At 40.8% G+C, this 19,481-nt stretch overlaps 1 protein-coding gene across 14 annotated transcripts in view; it reads right to left on the bottom strand.

Moving 5' to 3' along the window:
- VTI1A (vesicle transport through interaction with t-SNAREs 1A) overlaps positions 1-19,481 on the bottom strand; it is a 378,820-nt gene that overhangs the window by 105,402 nt on the left and 253,937 nt on the right. Inside the window, exon 9 of one of the 14 annotated variants that reach the window (XR_007513468.1) lies at positions 9,785-9,892. The exons of 12 other annotated variants lie outside the window; for them this stretch is intronic. The gene's annotated coding sequence lies outside the window, so the exon portion shown is untranslated. Of the gene's footprint in view, positions 1-9,784; positions 9,893-19,481 lie in introns of those variants that run through there. One more of the 14 variants, XM_049855519.1, reaches the window with a different exon arrangement.

Below are 19,481 nucleotides of genomic sequence, written 5' to 3'. Positions count from 1 at the left end.
TTAAAATAATGGTTATAAAAGGCTTGAAAGAGGGGGAGATCTGCACACACAGAGCAAGCAAGAAGACAGGAAAGCAGGATGAAAAACACAGCCCTTACCTACTGCATATTTGAATTCGTGCCCGTACTTGCCCCCAGGGTTGGGGTCTGAGGGAGGGCAAGCACAGACCGCAGGAGGGAGATTCAATTAATCGTCTCTGTAGTGGGGGGTTACTAGGTACGTGGGAACTCACGGGGAAAGAACAGTTTGTGCTGAGTACACAGACACCAAGAGAGGCTGGGGTAGCTCTCTGACTGGTGGAAGGAAACAGAGGCTTCCAGGATCTACTCCAGGAGAGGTAAGCAAAAGGATCCCAGTTGTCATCTAGTGTCTTCCTTAACCGCATTCCCAGGGCAGATAAAAAACCAGTACCAACAGAACAATGCCATCTGGAATTCTATCACGCACAGCTGGAAACAAGCCACAGAAAGCAAGCCTCAGAATGGTGCATAACTGGCACACTGGAAGACCACACACCTCTTTCTTCAGCCCTACGTCCGTCCATCCTCTAACATGTTATTAATGCATTTAAAGAACTGAAATCAATTTGGGCTTGGAAAGCATTTGTCCAGAGGCAATAATACCATACTCAATACAGCACTGACCTGTTGGGTCCCGTGATAGCTCCATGCCAGCTTTTTTCAATTAAATGACCACAGCTAGCAAACAACTATTAATATGGGGACTGCGTGGGAATCAAAGATATGCAGTGTCTGCAACGGTGAACCACAAAGTGCTTGTAGGAGAAAAAGGAAAAAAAGAAAAACGTTTCTTGTATGTGTTCTTGAGACAATGATATCTAGCTTCCCAATCTTTTGAGCTCCTCCTAGGAATATTCCACCAATTTCCACAACTGCAGTTAGAGGCTGTCTTGATGGAACCTGTAATGTCCGCGCTTGCCCTAAATCCTGGAGAATCAGGGACTCTTATACCATGCTCTCAGTAACTAGAGCTACCTCAAATTATTCCTTCATCAACAGAAAATGAAATAGAAACTGTGCCTAATTGTGTTCTTTGGTTTTCCTCAGAGGCTATCCCACATATTCAAATTGTGTTTACTTTTTTGCATAATTAGCCTAGGACACTGGCATATGGAAGCACTGCTTTCTATTCTATAGGAACTATGCTTTCTGAACCACTGCTCTGGTCATCCAGCAGGGTGGCCATTTGAACTTGAGATTGTCCAGAAGATTCAGGCAGTCAGCTGCCATATAAAGTGCACACCTTTGCCAGTTATTAAACAGAAAACCCATCATAACATTTAGTCCAGGCCCTTGGCTTTGCAGAGCTATAGACTGTTCCTAACACAGGGTTAAGAGCTGAGTGAAACCCCAGGAGGTTACCTGGTTCAAGCCTCAGGTTATTGTAGGAAACATAATGCAAATATTTCACTTTGCTGGGAAGCTTTGAATCTGAGGAAACAAGCTGCTTATATTGTGGAAAAGGATCCTTAGTTTTCAAGTAAGATCAGGTCCTGTTTGTGGCCTTGTATAGACTGGACTGTTTTTTCAACATGTACTTAGCTCATAAACCCTGGCAGGACTATTGCTACAACTACTACTACCACCACCAACAAAACAAGACTGATGACAGCAATAATGATGGTAAGTCTAGTACCACATTATGTAGAGTTCTTACCTTTTTTATGTACTATTATTATCTCCATTTACAAACTAAGAACCTGATACCCAGAGAGAGTAAAACAACTTGCCTGAAGACACAAAGCTAGTAAGCAGATGAAGCCAGGCAGTTTAGTTCAAGAGCAGCAGAGTAACCACTATGAGATGCTACCTCTTATTGTGCTTAAGAGCCCTGGCTCTGAATGATGATCCAAATCTAAATGGCCACCCGAATTAAAAAGCAAATGTGCAGATTTGGCCTGAGTACATGCTCAGACTAGACAGACTAGGTTAGCTGTTCTTAATCCTGGTTTCATTTAAGATCATAGAGACCCTAAAGGACAGAGTAGACTGCCCCACAGGGTTTCCAAGGAGCGCCTGGTGGATTTGGACTGCTGACCTTTTATAGCAGACGTACTTCTTAACCACTACACCACCAGAGTTTCCTAAGATCGCCTAGAGAACTGTTAAAAAATACTGATGTTGGGTGCCCACCCCTACAGGCTCCAATTTAACTGGTCTGGGGTGGGGCCTGGACATCTGCATTTTTAAAAAGCTCCCCAGGTGATTCTCATGTGCAACTAGGACAGAGAACCACTGGGTTAGACTGACAGCTGGGCCTCTGAAGTGCTTTGCAAAGAAGAAGAAGAAAAAAAAATGGAATTGTTGCATAATTTTTCTCCCTCTTGGAGAGTCACACAGAGGACACTGACATACTAAGGACTCATATTCAAATTTAGTTGGATAGGAAACCCTCGTTGAGCAGAGCATCTGTTAACATAGCTGGGAACTGCTGTCACAACTGTGGAGTAACCAGTAATCCAGGTTGATGAATATGGTTATTACTTTCCACTAAGCAGAAAGCCCCACACCTTTAACTACGCAGAAAACTAGAAACCAAGCCCATTGCCTTCGAGTCGATTCCGACTCATAGTGACTCTACAGGACAGAGTGGAACTGCCCCATAGGGTTTCCAAGGAGTGGCTGGTGGATTTATCTGCTGACCTTTTGGTTAGCAGCTGAATGCTGAACCAGTGCACCACCAGGGCTCCTAACTATGCAGAGTGAGAGTTTATTGGAGCTAAAGCCTTGCTCAGTAGAGATATAGAGGACTGTTAAAATTTACTACCTTAACTAAGAACAGAGATCCACAATCTCATAGTTGGAAGGGACCTTAAATGCCATCCAATCTCTCCGCACCAACACACACGCACCCCAATGCAGAAATCTCCCCCAGAGCATCCTCCCAGATGGTCATCCAGTAGCAGCCTGAACAGTTCAATGACAACACATTTCATTGTTGGGCAGATCAAGTCTTCTTTATATGGGCTCAAAATTATCCTCCCTGTAACTTCTACTTGTTCACAGCTCTGTTGTTGTCTGGAATAATGGTATAAAGTCTCCTCTTCTTTCAAATGAGTGTCCTTCAGCACATCATTGAGGCAGAGCATGGTACGCTGGAGGAAACACAGGCTTACACAGGAGCCAAGAGACTTGGATTTGAGATGTAGCTTTGCCTCAGACTTTAGGATTGTAGCAACTAAACCCTCACAGGCCTTGGTTTCATCACCAGTGTAAAAAATACATAAAAACAAAGACTATGAAAAATTTGCCCTGTATAATTGTACATATCAGATTAAAAATGTATGTTTTAATGCTTTTCATATTAATACCTATAAAGTACTATATTTTTATACTTGAGCAATTCTTCTGTCAACTGGAACGTATGTTTTTCTTCAGAAGTTAGGTATATTGGTGTTGGTCAATCACTATATTGATGGTAAATGGGTGCTCTTGGACCCCATCTATCAGTTCTCTGTCTCAGTGATTTAGTGAAGCAGAAATACAAGCCACGCAAGATGGCCTAGGTGACCATGTGCTGATGCTGTCTTTTAGTCATCTGACAGCCCAGATGAATCAAACGGGACACTGGACTCGGAGTCAGAAGGTCTGGGTTAGAATCTGTCATTTACTATGTGGATGACATTGAGCAGATAAGCTAACCTTAATTCCCCCCACACATAAGAGGAGAGAATAACGATAGCAATCTGAGAGGTGCTACTATGACTGTGGGTTAAGTTAAGCCATACTCGCTGCCTTTGAGTCAATTCTGACTCATAGCGACCCTACGGGATAGAGTAGTACTGCCCCATGGGATTTCCAAGGCTGTAAATCTTTACGAAAGCAGACTGCCACATCTTCCTCCCGCAGAGCAGCTGGCTGAGTTTGAATTGCAGACCTTTCGGTTAGCGCTTTAACCACGATGTCACCTGGGCTCCCTACCTGTTAAGTATTAACATGAAATCTTTATTGGCTTCTAAGCATTTTTACCATGAATTTTTTTTTTTTTTTTTTTTTAAATCACCAAGAACTCTTCTAAAAAGTGTATTTTATTCCCTCTAATGAAAACAGAATCTCAGCTACCTGGACTCCATCTCGATAGTGTTCCTACTCTATCATTAATTCTCCGTGTGGTCCACCTGCTGTTGTTCTTAGTTGCTGTCTTTGGCCCCCAGTTTCTTTTCTTTTTTTTTTTTTTAATTCTGCTTTAGGTGATAAGTTTACAGTTCAAGTTAATTACTCATACAAAAATTTATACATATATTGTTATGTGACCCTAGTTGCAATCCCTATAATGTGACAACACACTCCCGCTTTCCACCCTGGGTTTCCTGTGTCCATGCAACCAGCTCCCATCCCTTTCTGCCTTCTCATCCCGCCTCCAGGCAGAAGCGGCCCATTTAGTTTCATGTATCTACTTGAACTAAGCAGCACACTCTTCACAAATATTATTTGATGTTGTATAGTCCAGTCTACTCCTTATCTGAACAGTGGGCTTCGGGAATGGTTTTAGTTCTGGGTTAACAGACAGTCCGGGAGGCCCCCAGTTTCTTAACTGGTAAAGTGAGTTAGTTGGGCAAGCTGATCTTTAAGCCCTTTTCTGGATATGACTTTGGGATCACCAAAATCCATCTCTCTAATGAAACAGAAAAAAGTTTCAGAGGTAAATTGCTTCCTGAAAACAATTCAGTTACATCACAAAAAGCACTGCCATTGAAAAAAACAAAACAATGGCTGCAGTTTGTAATCAGTTTGAATAGTACTCCCTTCAGGATGCTAGAAGCCTTTGTTTCCAACTTAATTCTGATCATTTGAAAAATGAGGTAAAGGAAATTTTAAAAACTCAATAGAAAGAGCATTTCACCAAAGAAGATACACAAATGACCAATAAGCATATGAAAAGATGGTCAACATCATTAGCCACCAGGGAAATGCAAATCAAAACCACAATTACATCTTTCCTCAGACTCACTAGCGCATAGGCTATAATAAAAAAAGACAATAGTAAGTGTTGACAAGGATATGGAGAAATTGGAACCTCTATGCATTGTTGGTGGGAATGTAAAACAGTACAGCCACTGTGGAAAACAGTCTAGCAGATCTTTAAAAGGTTAGACATAGTTACCATAACCCAAAAAAACCAAACCAACCCATTGCTGTTGAGTTGATTTGAACTCCTAGTGACCCTATAGGAAAGAGGAGACTGCCCCAAAGGGGTTTCCAAGGAGCAGCTGGTGGATTTGAACTCATGACCTTCTGGTTAGCAGCTAAGCTCTTTATTTACAACTGTGCCACCAGGGCTCCATACAACCCAGCAATTCCACTTCCAGGTATATAATTCAGAGAAATGAAAACATATGTCCACACATAAACTTGTACATGAGTGTTCATAGTAGCATTATTTATAATAGCCAAAAGTTGGAAACAACTTAAATGCTCATCGACTGATGAATGGAAAAACAAAATGTGGTGTATCTATACAATGGGATGGAATTCAACCAAAAAAAAGGAATGAAGTACCGATACATGCCACAATATGGATAAACCTTGAAAATACTATGCTAAGTGAAAGAAGCCAGTCACGAAAGATCACATGTTATATGATTCCATTATGAAATGTCCAGAATAGACAAATCTATAGAGACAAAAAGTAGATTAGTGGTTGCCTGGGGCTGTGGGGAGCAGGGGTAGGGCTAGACGAAAATGAGGAATGACTACTAATGGGTACCAGGTTTCTTTTTGGGGTGATAAAAACGATCTAAATTGATTGTGATGATGATGGTTGTACAACTTTCAGAATATACAAAAAAAATCAAATTGTACATTTTAAATGGATGAATTGAATGTCAAGTCAATTATATCTCAATAAAGCTGTTAAAAAAAACTCAGCAGTAACACATTATCCTGAAATTATAAGGATCAAGGATCAATTCAATTTAAAGTGCAAAGAACATGTGTGTTCATATAATAGTATTTTGCGTGGATAATTGCTTTATATGTTCAATTGCTTTAAACCCATTTTTGCATTTGGATCATTTTTCAAGGAGGAGCTGAAATTTAAGGAAGTAAAATTGAATAAACAAGGTTGTTGCGGCAGAAAAAACTGTATTTCTTTTATTTTACTACCTAGGATTGACTTGGCAGCGTAAAAGGCCATTTAAAAAAAAGAATGACAAAGTTTGAATGAGAAAATGTATTTCATCATGGAAGATAAAAGTCTTTCCTTCTCTATAGTGAATACAGGTAATTTCAGAAGCAGCAGCTCCTAATTATTCCCTGTTGAAAAGCGAAAAAGAAAAAAAAAAAGGTTCATATTGAAAACAGTGACCTCCAGTTTGCTCTGTGGGTAAAGGCAGACACAAATTCTCATTTTCCTAGAATCCTGGTTGATAACTGAGTTGGGAAAAGCATGCGTTTCTTCATTACAGTGCAGTTGGCTGTTCATTTAAATAACAATAACCTGCAGAGAAGTCACAAAAGCATTATCTAGCAATTTCACTGTGTTGAAATGCATTATTAGTGCTAACAATACCAACTAGAGTAAATAAGGGACTGTCTTCTTACGTGCAGCATTATTCCTGATTACTTAGCTTTATGAAAGAGTGGCATTATTATTAGTGGGACCTTCAACACCTTGGTCAACACCATTTGCTTGGATAACTCTTGAACTGGAAGGGATTTTAAAATAGAGCTATATTCTTTTCCAGGTTACCCAAAGGGGTTAAAAAAAAAACTCTTCCAATCCAATGCTTATGTCGCATATATTTTTAACAGAAAATATTTGAAGAACTCAACTTCTGTTCACTATGTATGCGTAGAAAATGGAATTAGAGCCCTCATTGAAGACAGCATACTTGCAATAGTACTTATTAAAAATGCAAATTTATATCAATAGTTTAAATCAGAAGATTTCCTATGCAGAACATGCTAATATTTTCAGCTTCTGAAGTTTTTTGAGCCCAAGGTTTGGGCCTTTCTTATTCCTTTTTTACTCCCTGAAATGCCCAGTACTCCACCAAAGGCTGCTGACCAGTGTTTTATGAGATCACCATCAATCTACTAGGATAAATAAAAGAGAAGATTTGAAATCGTTCACTCTTGCATCTCTAGGATGCTTGCTGTAGTTAGATAAAAAGGTCTCCTCAGTGAAAGAGGTGAGCAACATCTGCCTCTAACAATGCCTACAAAGTGTAAGTATTGTGGTTCTGTGGTTAAGCACTCGGCTGTGAACCCAAGGTCAGTGGTTGGAACCCACCAGCTGCTCTGTGGGAGCCTACTTCTGTAAAGATTACAGCCTTGGAAACCCTATGGGGCGGTTCTACTCTGTCCTATAGGGTCGCTATGAGTCAGAATTCGACTCAGTGGGTTTCACTTGGCTTTGGTTTACTGAAGTATAGCTTCCTAAAATGGGGCAACAGAATATATGTTTATTAAGTGCTGTCATCTTGAGGGAAACAGCACATACTTGGGTGACTGACTTTCATTCAGACAACAGGATTTTGTGAGTGTGTGCACACTGAAGCCTTGGATTTTGGTGTGGGAAGACAGCAAAGAAAGATGAGGGGTAACACCTTAATGAGTGAACTCATATTTAAGTAATTTAAAGGAATATGTAACTGGAAGGAAATGAGTGTTATGGATTATATTTTCCAAAAATGCCCTCAACAATATTTCTCATACATATGATCTTCTATAACCTTGTCACGCCTGCACTGAGAGATGGAGCCTGTGCCTTATCCCCTTGGACCCTGGAGGGTCCTTGTGACTGCCTTGGTGGGGCCCTGTGTAACTGCCTAGGCTGGGTTAGAAAAGGCCAAGCAGCTTCTGCCAGTCTTTCTCAGAACACTCATCTTTAACGCCCTGAGCTGCCAAGCCTGAGGCCACCATGCTGTAAGGAAGCCCGAACTAGCTCATATGGAGAGACCACTTGGAAAGGCCTTGAGACTAATGAAGAGAGAGAGAGACAGACAGACAGAGAGGAGAAGAAAGAGGGGAAGGAGGAGGACAGGAGGAGGAGGACAGAGAGAGACAAAGGTACACCCAGCCAAAAAGCAAAAACCAAACCCGTTGCCATCAGATTGATTCCAACTCACAGTGACCCTATATGACAGAATAGAATGGCCCCATAGGGTTTTCTAGGCTATAATCTTTATAGGAGCAGACTGCCAGGTCTTTCTCCTGCAGAGCAGCTGGATGGGTTTGAACCATCAATCTTTTGGTTAGCTGCTGGGCACTTAACCACTGCACCACTAGGGCTCCTTATTTCCAGTCAGTCACCAGCTATTCCCAGATCCTGCCTGTTCTAGCTCTAGTCTCCATCTACTGGCAACTTCACGAGAGATCATGAGCCAGAACATGCAGTCAAGCTGCTCCCAAATACCTGACCCACAGGAACTGTGAGCAATACAGACTGCTGTTTTAGCTACTACATTTTGGGGTGACTTGTTACACAGCAATAGATAACTGGAAGAGGGGGGAAGGAAATCTCAAATGGACTTATATCAAACAATGCAGAGGGTACACAATACAGCATTTGGGCCCAAGTCTTTCAGACCATGACCTCTAGATGCACAGATAACAGTGATGGATAAAAAGTTGTTGCAAATCAACAAGCAATGCCCCACTTCAGTCAGGATTCAGAGCTTTTCACTCCTCGGCAGTGGGCCAATGTCCAGAGGTCCAAAGTCCAGTAGGCTCTCCAGATTTTTCACAGAGGGGCTTAAGGCAGCAAAGGGTGCTAGGGAGCTTGTAATGAAGCTGCATGTACCCAGTAGGCACAGGACTCTTACTCTGACTCTGTGTTTGCTGGGGTTACCTAGCAGTGCTGGTGGGGAGGGGCTCATTAGATGAGTGGGGAAGCTACATCCCCTCCAAGGTACCTACCGGCACAGCCGCTGGTTCTCACCTTGCTTTTTTTGCTCCATGGGAAACTACAGGTTGTAGCTCCTGAGCACAGCACATTGTTTAATGTCTCCATGTCCCTGACCTGCCTGCCTTGGCTAACTCTCAAATTACTCATCAAAACTGAGGCCAGGCATCACCAGCTCCAGGAAGCCAATAGGACAGAGAGCTCCTTGTGTACGTCTATTGTCATATATTATATTTAAATTTATAATAATTTTTTTTGTTTTTGTATGTTTTAACACTAGACCATATATATTGGGAGATCAGATGTAAATTACTTGTATTTTTACTACGTAAGATTTGCCTTGTCATTATAGCTGTTGCTCCATAAAACTTTGTGGACTAGAAATGAACATGTAAAGACAAGTTGCATAAAAGGACAAATTTGGTGACAGTGTCTCCATGCATTTCAAATATCCCTTGCCCTTCCCTGACTGCAATTGGAATTCTCCCTCTGTCCGGTAAACTCCCAAGAGAATTCTTCATCAGTATTTCTTTCATGGTACTTTCCCTCATGCCCTACCCTTACCTCCCTGCTTTCTACTTTGGACCCATACCTTCTCCTTTGAACCATACTTATGTTCCTATTAGATCCCCTTTCCTAGATGCGCCACATCATGGTGGTAGGTTCCTGGGCTGATTCACGTCCGGAGTGTCGAGAACAGCACTTTATACCCTCAGAGTGAGTTGGAAAAACGTGTGTCTTCCGAGTCTCAGTATACTTACACAGTAGTTACTGACTCTGAAATCTCTTCCCTGGGGTTAGCAACTCTACCTTCAATGAGTCTGCAAACGCACTAGTCTTAGATATGTTCAACAGGTGAAATCAAGATGTACTCAAATGATTTAAGGAGAACCTGCCAGAGTCCTCAGAAGCTTACTGTGCCCTCGAAGTAGGTCATCCTCAGGAGCAGTCGCTTTTCATCTCCCCAGCAGGTGTGTGTCATCAAATAAATATCATAAAATGCCTTCCACCCAGGAACAAACATCTGGCAGGGAAAAGGAAGTACACAGCCTCCTTGACTAGAGTTCTTGAAGGAGCACGCAAGGTGTCTTTTTTTATTTTGATATATGGATGGCAAAATTTTTATTAATGACAGATTTCCACCCCCATTGTCCTCTGTCCCTCATCCATCCACCTGCCCTAATCCCCCAACTGAAAAGCTTCCCAAAGAGACTATTCTCACTTTTATAACTTCACTTACATAGGTTTTAAGGAAGAGGATCCCTCAAATCTGGTACAACAAAAACGATTTATTTCATAAAACTTTATTAAAAAATTTTTTTTAAAACAATTTTTTTTTTAGTTAAAAAATTTTCTTTGGAATAGGTTAATACATTCATAAGCTTCAAAATTCCAAAGTTTAAAAACTTACTATGGGAAAAAGTTTTCCTCCAACCCTCTTTACTAGTCATCTAATTCTTCTCCCCTCCTATGCCACCACCCCCCGCCGCCGCCGAATGGCGACAAATATTATCAGTATTTAAAAACCAATGTTAGGCTAGTTTGGTTTATTTGGGATTCTTTTCTCTCCAGCTCTCACTTTTTAGTGTCTGGGATATTCATTAGTGTTAACTTCCTTCCTTTTTTGGAGAAGATTTGGGATATGTTTTTCATTTTTGTAAGATTTGGGTGAATTCAGTAATATGGTACACTTTGTTCCTGAATATTGAGCCTACCCCTTCACTATATGTCAAATTATCAGGTATTACTGGGTCAATATATATTAAAAAATTGTAAGAAAACATAAGCATGTGGTTTAACCCTGCCTTGAAATTATGGGTACTGCTTAAAAGAAGAAATATTTGGATCCAAGTGTGAATAATAAGTTTAATTTTATGCCCATTACTTGTAACTCCCAAAGCCAAAGATACTTCCGCGAATTATCAAGACAATGCACATTGTGTGAGATTGAAATGTAATTATTTCCAGATGAATTGTTTAGATTACTACTTTTTTTTTTTTAAACTCACATGAAGGTTATCCACTAGGACGGTGGATTTTGTTACATTAGTGTTTTCTAAACTCCAGATACTTTCAAGTACCATTTTCCTGATTTACCATACCTGAGCACCTCCTGAATTAGTATGTGCTTGTTTTCTTTAATCAATTTTAAGTTGACCTTTTAAAGAAAAAATTCACCTCATCCTAAACAATAGTATCAGTAAAATTATGGGTCTGATGCCTACTTAAATTTGTCCTTTTGGGGGAAAAAAAAATGAGCTAAGGTAAGAGAGCTGTCTGGCTCAGAAGAGGTGTGACATGTGGTTGAGCTTTTCATTATATAATTATTTATTAAGCATTTACTATGTGCTAAGCCCTCTGGCAGGTTTGGGGGTATAGCAGTGAGCAAAACAAAGTCCCTGCTCTCATGGAGCTGACGTTCTATAAGGGGAGATAAACAATAAGCCAACAAGAATATACTAAACTTCCAGGTGCTGATACATCATGAAGAAAAATAAAGTAGGGGAAAGGCATAGAGTGACGAAGGGGGTGATGTGGGCAGAAATCCAACACAGCATGGGAAACAGTGGCCTTTCCAAGCAGAGGGAAAGGGTCTACAGAGTTCATAATATTGCCTGTCCCCATTTCCACTCTTCTAGTAAAACCCAACGATGCCCCCAAGACTAAGTCTTACTGTGGTTTCCCTTCCCTAGTCTGCTTTCCCAGGAGCAGAGATTCAGTTCTCCCGTGGGCTTAGAGTTCTCATTGGAGAACACATTTCTGGGAGAGGCTGGCCTGGATGGAGGTTAGAGTGGGAAGACATAAGGGGCCGGAAGGTAACCAAAAGTGCTGGGGAAGAAGAGGCCCACCAGGGGGAAGGATTTGGGCATGAAGAGACATGCAACAGAGCACCAAAGACCACCTTTGCTATTTTGCCGAGGGTCTTGGTGCAGTAATCTCCATGTGCCACAAGGAAATGACTTCAGATGTCAATGCTGGCACATATACATGGGCTGCTCTGGACAACTGCAGTACTTCCCCACTATCTGCAGTGAGAAAAGCTGTGAATATGCTTCGCAAATATTTTCTTAAAAATCAAATTCTTAAGTTATTGACTGAAAGCATCACTGATAATCTAAATGAAACATAGTAATAGAAGTATAGTCTGATTTTAAACAGACTTCGTTTTGATCACGCACAGTTACTTCTGTTCCTTGGAGGCTGGCTGCAGGATGACAGCCCAGCTGGTATGGGTGCCAGACCAGGACAGCTGTGCTCTTAAGGCTGATGGGCTTGAGGGGTTGCAATTCTGGCTATGAGACTTGATGGTTGAGCAAGTTATCAAACTTTACTAAGCCCCAGTTGCCTCATCTGTAAAAGAGAATAATAATGGCTCCCTTATAGGTTTGCTCTGAGGGGAAAATGAAGCTGAATGAGACAATGATTATACAGCACCTAGTGCTCTTAAAAATAAATGGTAGTTAAGATGATGACAACAATCACGGCAATAGTGATGATTAAGAAATTATATGCGAGGTTCTTCAGTTCAGAAACAGAAAGGAAGCCCTGGTTTTTAAATTCCTGAAGAAGGAAAGTAATAAATAATTGTTTTTTAAATCGACTCGATGGCAACAGGTTTTTTTTTGTTTGTTTAGTACTCTATTGGCCCAGTGAGTACAGCACAGTGGCCAGGGAGAGACAGAAACTAGGCAGGGTGTGAGGAAGGGGCTGTCCACGTGGACCATGAACTCAGCCTCCAATCTATGAGGCACAGAATGGGACAGGCAGCGGGAACCATTCCAGCAGTCTCAAGTAGACGTGGAAGCACAGAAAGGGGGTTCCAAAAGCTAGGATTAAGGTCTGATTCCGTGAACTAGAGACAGCACCTGGAATCAGGAGACAGGAAATCAGGAGGATGTGTCCCTCACATCTGGGGCTGGTTTTAGAGGCCTTTCCACACTACCAGCAGCTTTTGCTCCACTGAATTTTAAAGGTGCTCAATACCTGCCACCCCAAATTTAAAAACAACAACAGGAGAGTACATTCTGACAGTCTGAATCCATTCGATCTGCGTATAGCACAATGGTTGTTATGTACTCACAACCCCTTGAACCTGCACCAGTCTCCATTAGCAACAGAAGCAAATCAGTTCACATGTTTGTGGGGGTGAGCAGTGGGAAGTGAAATGCAAGTGGAAAACCAGCATGGGCAAGTCTGTCCTGATGCCCGATTTTCCTTAACAGGGCATGTGCTGCAGGTGAGCACAGCTTCTTTAGGAAGGGAAATCCCCTCTACTTAGCTTCCTTTGTTGTGCCCCACCCCATCCTTAATCTGTTCTTCTTCCTTTCTGGATAAGATCATTTAGCAGCTTTACACACAATTATCGAGCCCTACTGTGTGTCTCGCAGAGAAAAACATTGTTAAGAAGAAGAACATTTACAGGGCTGGACTTTGGTTTCTGTAACTCTGCAATCACAAGCTTTTATGAAAACTACATCGTGTAGGGCTGTGAGGCCTCCACCTTCTGTCCTGGTCCAATAAAAGATTAATTTTAGCTTATTGTCTGGCCAGCCCAATATAATGTGATGCCAACAACTTCCTGGTTGGGAAGGAGGAAGAGAGGAGAACAAAGGCACCCAGGCAGGATGTTATCAGAAGAAGACAGAGCAGTGTGTAGGTAACGAACAGAACACCAGAATGGGAACCAAGAGATCTAGGTGTAATTCCAAATTTGATCCCTCACTCAAATATTAAAGGAGTGGCAAGGCGCTTGTGATATCTACCTTAGACTTATCTTACTGGATAGTTGTGAGGATGGATCAAGCAACGTTTGTAAGTGATTCCTACCTCCCTGAATAAGAGACTAGGAATGTGTCAGGTGTCTTCACCTGGAGAACTGATAGAGGATTGATTAAGAGAAAGAGGGACAAAGACCCAAATAGAAAATCGCACACCACAATGCAGGAAGGACTGAGATGATGCCTGCTTCATGCATTTCTCCCAAACTGTAGCCTCTATCTGTACGGTGTTGTTGCCCCAACATAGTAGAAAAGAAATGACTCCAACAGGAATCGCTTTGCTGGTACCCCCCCCCCCCTTACAGGATTTGAGGTGGTTTACATGAGCACACCCTAGCAGTGCGTGAAAATGTCTTGGATTTGGACTTGGACAGCTCTGGTTCCAGCCTTGACTTTGCCACTCACTCACTGTATGTAGCCGAGGGGTGACAGTGAAGCTCACTGAGCCCAGGGAGAGTGTATGTGGAAGCGATTTACCAATGGGAATTTGCTATACGAATGTCAGGGGTGACTATTATTATTAGTAGAAACACTTTTCATTTAATAGGCTAACTACAACATACCAAATAAACAAAATTATGAAAAAAAAAAAAAAGGCATGAAGTTTGACCTACACTGACATGACCCCCAAACTGTAAGAATAGAAAATTTTTCTCACAGTAAGCAAAGACATGATCTGGTCCTAAAAACAAGTACATTTGTTAAACCTAAAATGCTCTCAATTACTCCTTGGAAAGGGCTATTCTGCACAATCTGATGATTTGGGATTTCATCAAATTAATGTCACTAGATATGCCTTATAATTAGGATAAAATATTTGAAAAGTTTAAAAAATGAGGCCATTCATTAACTCACTGATTTTTCTACAGATTGGGCGCCTGAATTTAAATGATACCCAAAAATATAACTAGGTATGCTCAAAGAGAGAGGAACTGGGTGTGAGTCTTTAAATGGTATGCAGCAGTCTAAAATGCTATTACCATTTAGAGTCTGAGAGAACATTAAAACTGCCCAGGAAATGAAAATCTAATAATTGGCCCTACTGAATTGTGACATTTTGTAACCTATTCAGAAATGCAGAAAATTGTGGAAGAAAAGTTCTTTTGAGGCAGAGTTTGATTTGCAATGTAATATTATTCCAAAGGCCAAGGTCCTCCATGCACATACACACAGAGAACAATAATATAGACTAACAAAGCTGAGGAAGACTCTAGGAACCAGAGATAAGGCATATGGCTCAAGGCTCTCCAAGCTACACTGCTGGTGTGAAAAAAAAATCAACAGGCAACAGAATGAGTCCAGGGTAAACCCCAAACTTGGAATTGGCCTCTCTCTGTGCATTGCTTAAAAATATAACCGAGACAGGTCATTCTATGCTTTTATATATACCACCTACAATTTCTAAACTTACTCTGCAATAGCACTAAGTGAATAAAATATAATGACATTAACTGTGGGAGAATTAATGGATTCAAATCTCCAAAATTCTCACGGGCCAATGTTTATCAAGCACCTTCTTATGTGCAAGCAACTGAGAGATGTAGTCCTTGCTATCAAGTAGCTTACCACGTAGTGGAGCAAATGCAACAAGTACTGAAATAACTAAAATATAAGGCATACTGGATACGTCCAATGGGAGCAGACAACCAAAGCCGTACGGAGCCATCACGTTGGAGGGATCTAGAAAAAGTGATCTCATCTTCCCTTGAGGATGCTGCATGGAGACATGGTGCTGAAAGATAGGTAAGGATTTTGATGGGGGAGACGGGAAGTAAATAACCAGGGATGAGGAAGAGCATGAGCAATGCAACAGCAAGAAGATGGCTGAGAAAGAGGGAGGGAGGAGTTCAGTCTGGCTGGAATACAGATCAAGAGACGACAATGTCGCTGGGAAGGGAGGCAAAGACCACAATTCAGAGGGAGCTGAGGAACAGCAGAGGCCTGCCCAAGGTACCAAGAGGATATTTCTGTGTGAAGACAATCTAGAAAGAGAATGAAAGAGGCACTGGGAACTAGGTCAAAAATCTTCATCTTTAAACTCTTCCTACATGAATATAGGGCTTCAAATTTTGTCCCTTTCCTGAGGTGTTTGTCAGTAAATCAGACACTGAAAAAAGAGGAGGCACCAAAAAGGAGCCAGATACTGGGAAGAAATGGTGACTAAAAGAAAATGAAGGCCGAGAATAATCTGGAATTAAAAAGGAAGGTGAGCGAGACTAAGGAGAAAATATACTGGTGAGAAGGAGGTCGATTAGGAGTATGGTGGGCAGGAATAAACAGACATCCCTCTCAGCAGCCTGCTCCCCAGGGTAAGCCATAACAGCCTCATGTACAGAAATGTGAGGTCCAACAAGCCCAACCAAGTTCAACCAAGTGGGCAGCATAAACGTGCTAGCTATGGATTTCTACCCATGAACTAAGAATTGCCTTTTGCATTCCTATGAGAGAAACTCTTCTTTTAGGAGAATATGTAACGCCAGGGAGAAACGTTCACAGTAAACTACTACATGGGAAAGTCTACAGAATGGATGCATGTATGATGTGATTCCGTTTCTGTATAAATATGAGTAGCATTTACTGATGTATTTGGTCATCAAAAGCTAGACTGCTGAATGGCAGAAATGTTGGCCATATGCCTTGTCATGCCTAAATTTTCTTAATTCTTACTTGGAATATTTGGTGACTCTTCTGTCAAAACGACTGCTTACTGCTTCAATGAGCATGCAGAACATATCCCTTTAATCTCTAATAAGACGAATGACTGAAGCAAAAACTCTCGTCAAAGATGTAGGTGGCATGGTCTAAAACATTAGAGGTGAGTGCTTCCACATCACCACTCACAGAAAAGCAGTACTATGTGAGGAATACACAGAGACTTATTTGAAAAACCTGAAGTATTCCCAAGCATACATTAGCTCTTGAAATCAATGTAACTTGTTAATATAAACCTATTACTCCATTTATATATATACAGGTATATAACCATGTATAAAGTATGAATACCAAACATTAGTGATTGTGGATGCCCAGGTCTTTCCAAAATACAAATGTTTCAGAGTTATTTTGTATTTCAGTAAATCAGCAGCAATACGTACAATACCTTAGATACACTACAGAATTATTCTATTTTGCATGTGAAAATACATGCTTTAAAAATCTGGCCAACATGTGGAAGAATGGAACCACTTATGAGAAAGAGAAGCAAAAACTCTTCACGTTTAACTTCTTGAATGCTATCGGGATTGAACTAACAGCAAAGAAAGAAAAAAAAAAAAGCTGTCTTCTTTGGGGTGAAGAATGTTATCAACATTTTACCTAAATAAACCTCCCTGGAAACAGGGGTGAAAAAGTTGGCTATACACTTAATAAAGTGCAACCAGGACTGGAGCTGCTAATTCTGGTTTGATGTCTTAACAGCTGAAAGTTGAAGAAAACTAAAAGGAAATTACATGAACCAAACAGATTTTTATAGTTTATAAGTTTACCTCAAATAAACCATTCCCCCAGATTCTATATTCTTTATGTTAAAATAAATCAGCTACCAGTTTAGGACAATAACTAGAATAAATTCTATTCAAAGTATCAGTAAATCACAGACAGGTTTCTAAAGCTTAAAATGCCAATATAAAATTCAATTATTTGTATGCAAAATAAGCATAGATAAAGAGGGAAGAATATACACTAAATTGTTAATAATGGTTCAATAGGTGATGAGGCTTAAGGGGGTTTTATTTTGTTGTCTATACCTTTTTAAATTTTCAAGATATTAAAAAAAATGGAATTCATATTTTTAAGAATGTTTAGATTTTCTGTTTATTACGAATAGTTCAATAAACCTATTTTTTTTGTATGAGAAAACCACCATCAATATGAAAAAAACCAAAATACTCTGAAGCCTATGTAAGAAAGTAGGAAGGACAAAACAAAGGCCTCCTTGTGGGAAGATTCCATGAAGGAAACTTCTACTGTGTAAAAGAAATGTGGTTGGGTCGCTGGTCCGTCTCTGGGGTGACGGAGCAGGTTTGGGCTTTGATGTTGCATTACAGGCAAGAGTGAAAGTAGGGCATCCTGAAAACACATGAAAGAGGGATAAACAGTCCATCGATAGATAGCAAAAGTCCAAGTTTCTTATTGCATATAAACAGGGCTTTGAACTGGACCTTCCTGGTTAAGTCATGGCCAAGGAAGTGAAACCAGAATAGATCCGAATTTTCAAAATTTGGGTGAACTGGAACTGAAAAAATTACAGGTCTAAGCCCTGCTGAAATATAACGTCCCTCTTAGAAAATAAGGAGAGTATGAGTTGCATAGCAACCAAATCTGCTTCCCCCCTCTCCCATTTTGAGCCTGAGACAGAAACAGCAGTGCCCTGCTCAAAGATGGTGACTACACCGCTTTTAATGTGTGCTGTTCTCCACAGTCCTGCCAATAATCCAATCTCATGCACCAGGCTCCTGAAAGGGCTCACTACTCCTCTTCCAAGTCTCCCATTCCAGGGCTTCGACCTGTAATTTTTCCCATTCCAGTTGCCATTCCAGATCATCCAAATTTTAAATATTCGGGTCTGCTTTGGTTTTGCTTCATTGGTTATGACAGAACTGGTTCAAAGTCCTGCATATAAATTCTAAGCAGTTAACGACTCACAATGGAAAAGGCTGTTGTTATGTGGTGCAGTGGGAGACGCTGTAGTGGAACTACAGGGGAAAAGCCCTGAGCCAAAATCCTTTCATGCAGACAATAGCTTTGTCTCTCTCCTATTTAACTGGGAGATTGTTTCTCTTTAATTTACTTTGGGTGGCAAAATATTGAAGGTACAGAGACTGAAGTAGGTAAGACTTACTAACAGCTCTCCACCATCTGAAACAGGCATTAATGGCATAGGCACAACAGTTATTTAATTAGCACACATTGATTAACTTAACCCCATGGAATTACTGTCTTCTGCTACTGCTAATTTTGTTTTTGAAGTCAAATGAAATAAAGTAGCTGAAGAGTAATTAAATGTGTCCAGTGCCTTTATCCCTATGGCTATGACGACTGGGTTGCCCTCCACTGCTGAGGTGTTCTGAGAAGATGTTGGAAAGGCTTTGAAACAACTCAAAGGCATGTTCTCAGGAGGTGGTGACTCACATTAAAAACTCTAATATGAATAGGCCCGTTAACAGCACTTTTCCCAAAGATGCATGTCAGAGAAAAGTATCATTTGTGCTTCTTTTCAACTATTGGCTAAGAAAATAGTGATGTTTTATTGAAAAACCTGTTAGAGAACAAGTTTTATATATGCTAGGCTGTATTCCTGATACCCTACCTAACATGGCAGTAGTAGATAGAAAATTGAGGAATATAAACTCCAGGTTATTCTTATTAACAGTAATTTTTTGAAACTTAAAAAAAAAGAAAGAACAGAGGAAGAAAAAACTTGGTTCAAATGATTACAGATACTTTCAGCAGAAGATGACCAGATTAACCTGGAGCTATTCTAGATTAAAACCTGCCTGTTTGGTGTCTTTCTCCTCCTTGGCAACCTTTAGGGGGGTGGGCAAAATTCTAGGGTTCCCTGGAACATAATTTGAGAATTGCTACTTTACAGCATCCTTGGAAGTTACTGTACATTGATGGATTGGTTCATTCAACAGATTCTGATTCCTTTTAAGCAGTTTTCTTTGACTGCAATGGCTGGAAAGCCAAGAACCACATTCCCAAGATTCCCTTGCAACCAGATACCAGATGTGGTCCATGTTTTGCCAAACAGATGCCTGTGTGAGACCTGGAAAGTGGATGGGTGCTGTGGGCGGCAGCTGCACAGAAGATGGGCACTTTTGTCAGAGTGTGTGC

The sequence above is a fragment of the Elephas maximus genome, chromosome 16 (genome assembly GCF_024166365.1).
Source record: "Elephas maximus indicus isolate mEleMax1 chromosome 16, mEleMax1 primary haplotype, whole genome shotgun sequence".
NCBI lineage: Eukaryota > Metazoa > Chordata > Mammalia > Proboscidea > Elephantidae > Elephas > Elephas maximus.
This window is presented reverse-complemented; position numbering and strand designations above follow the sequence as displayed.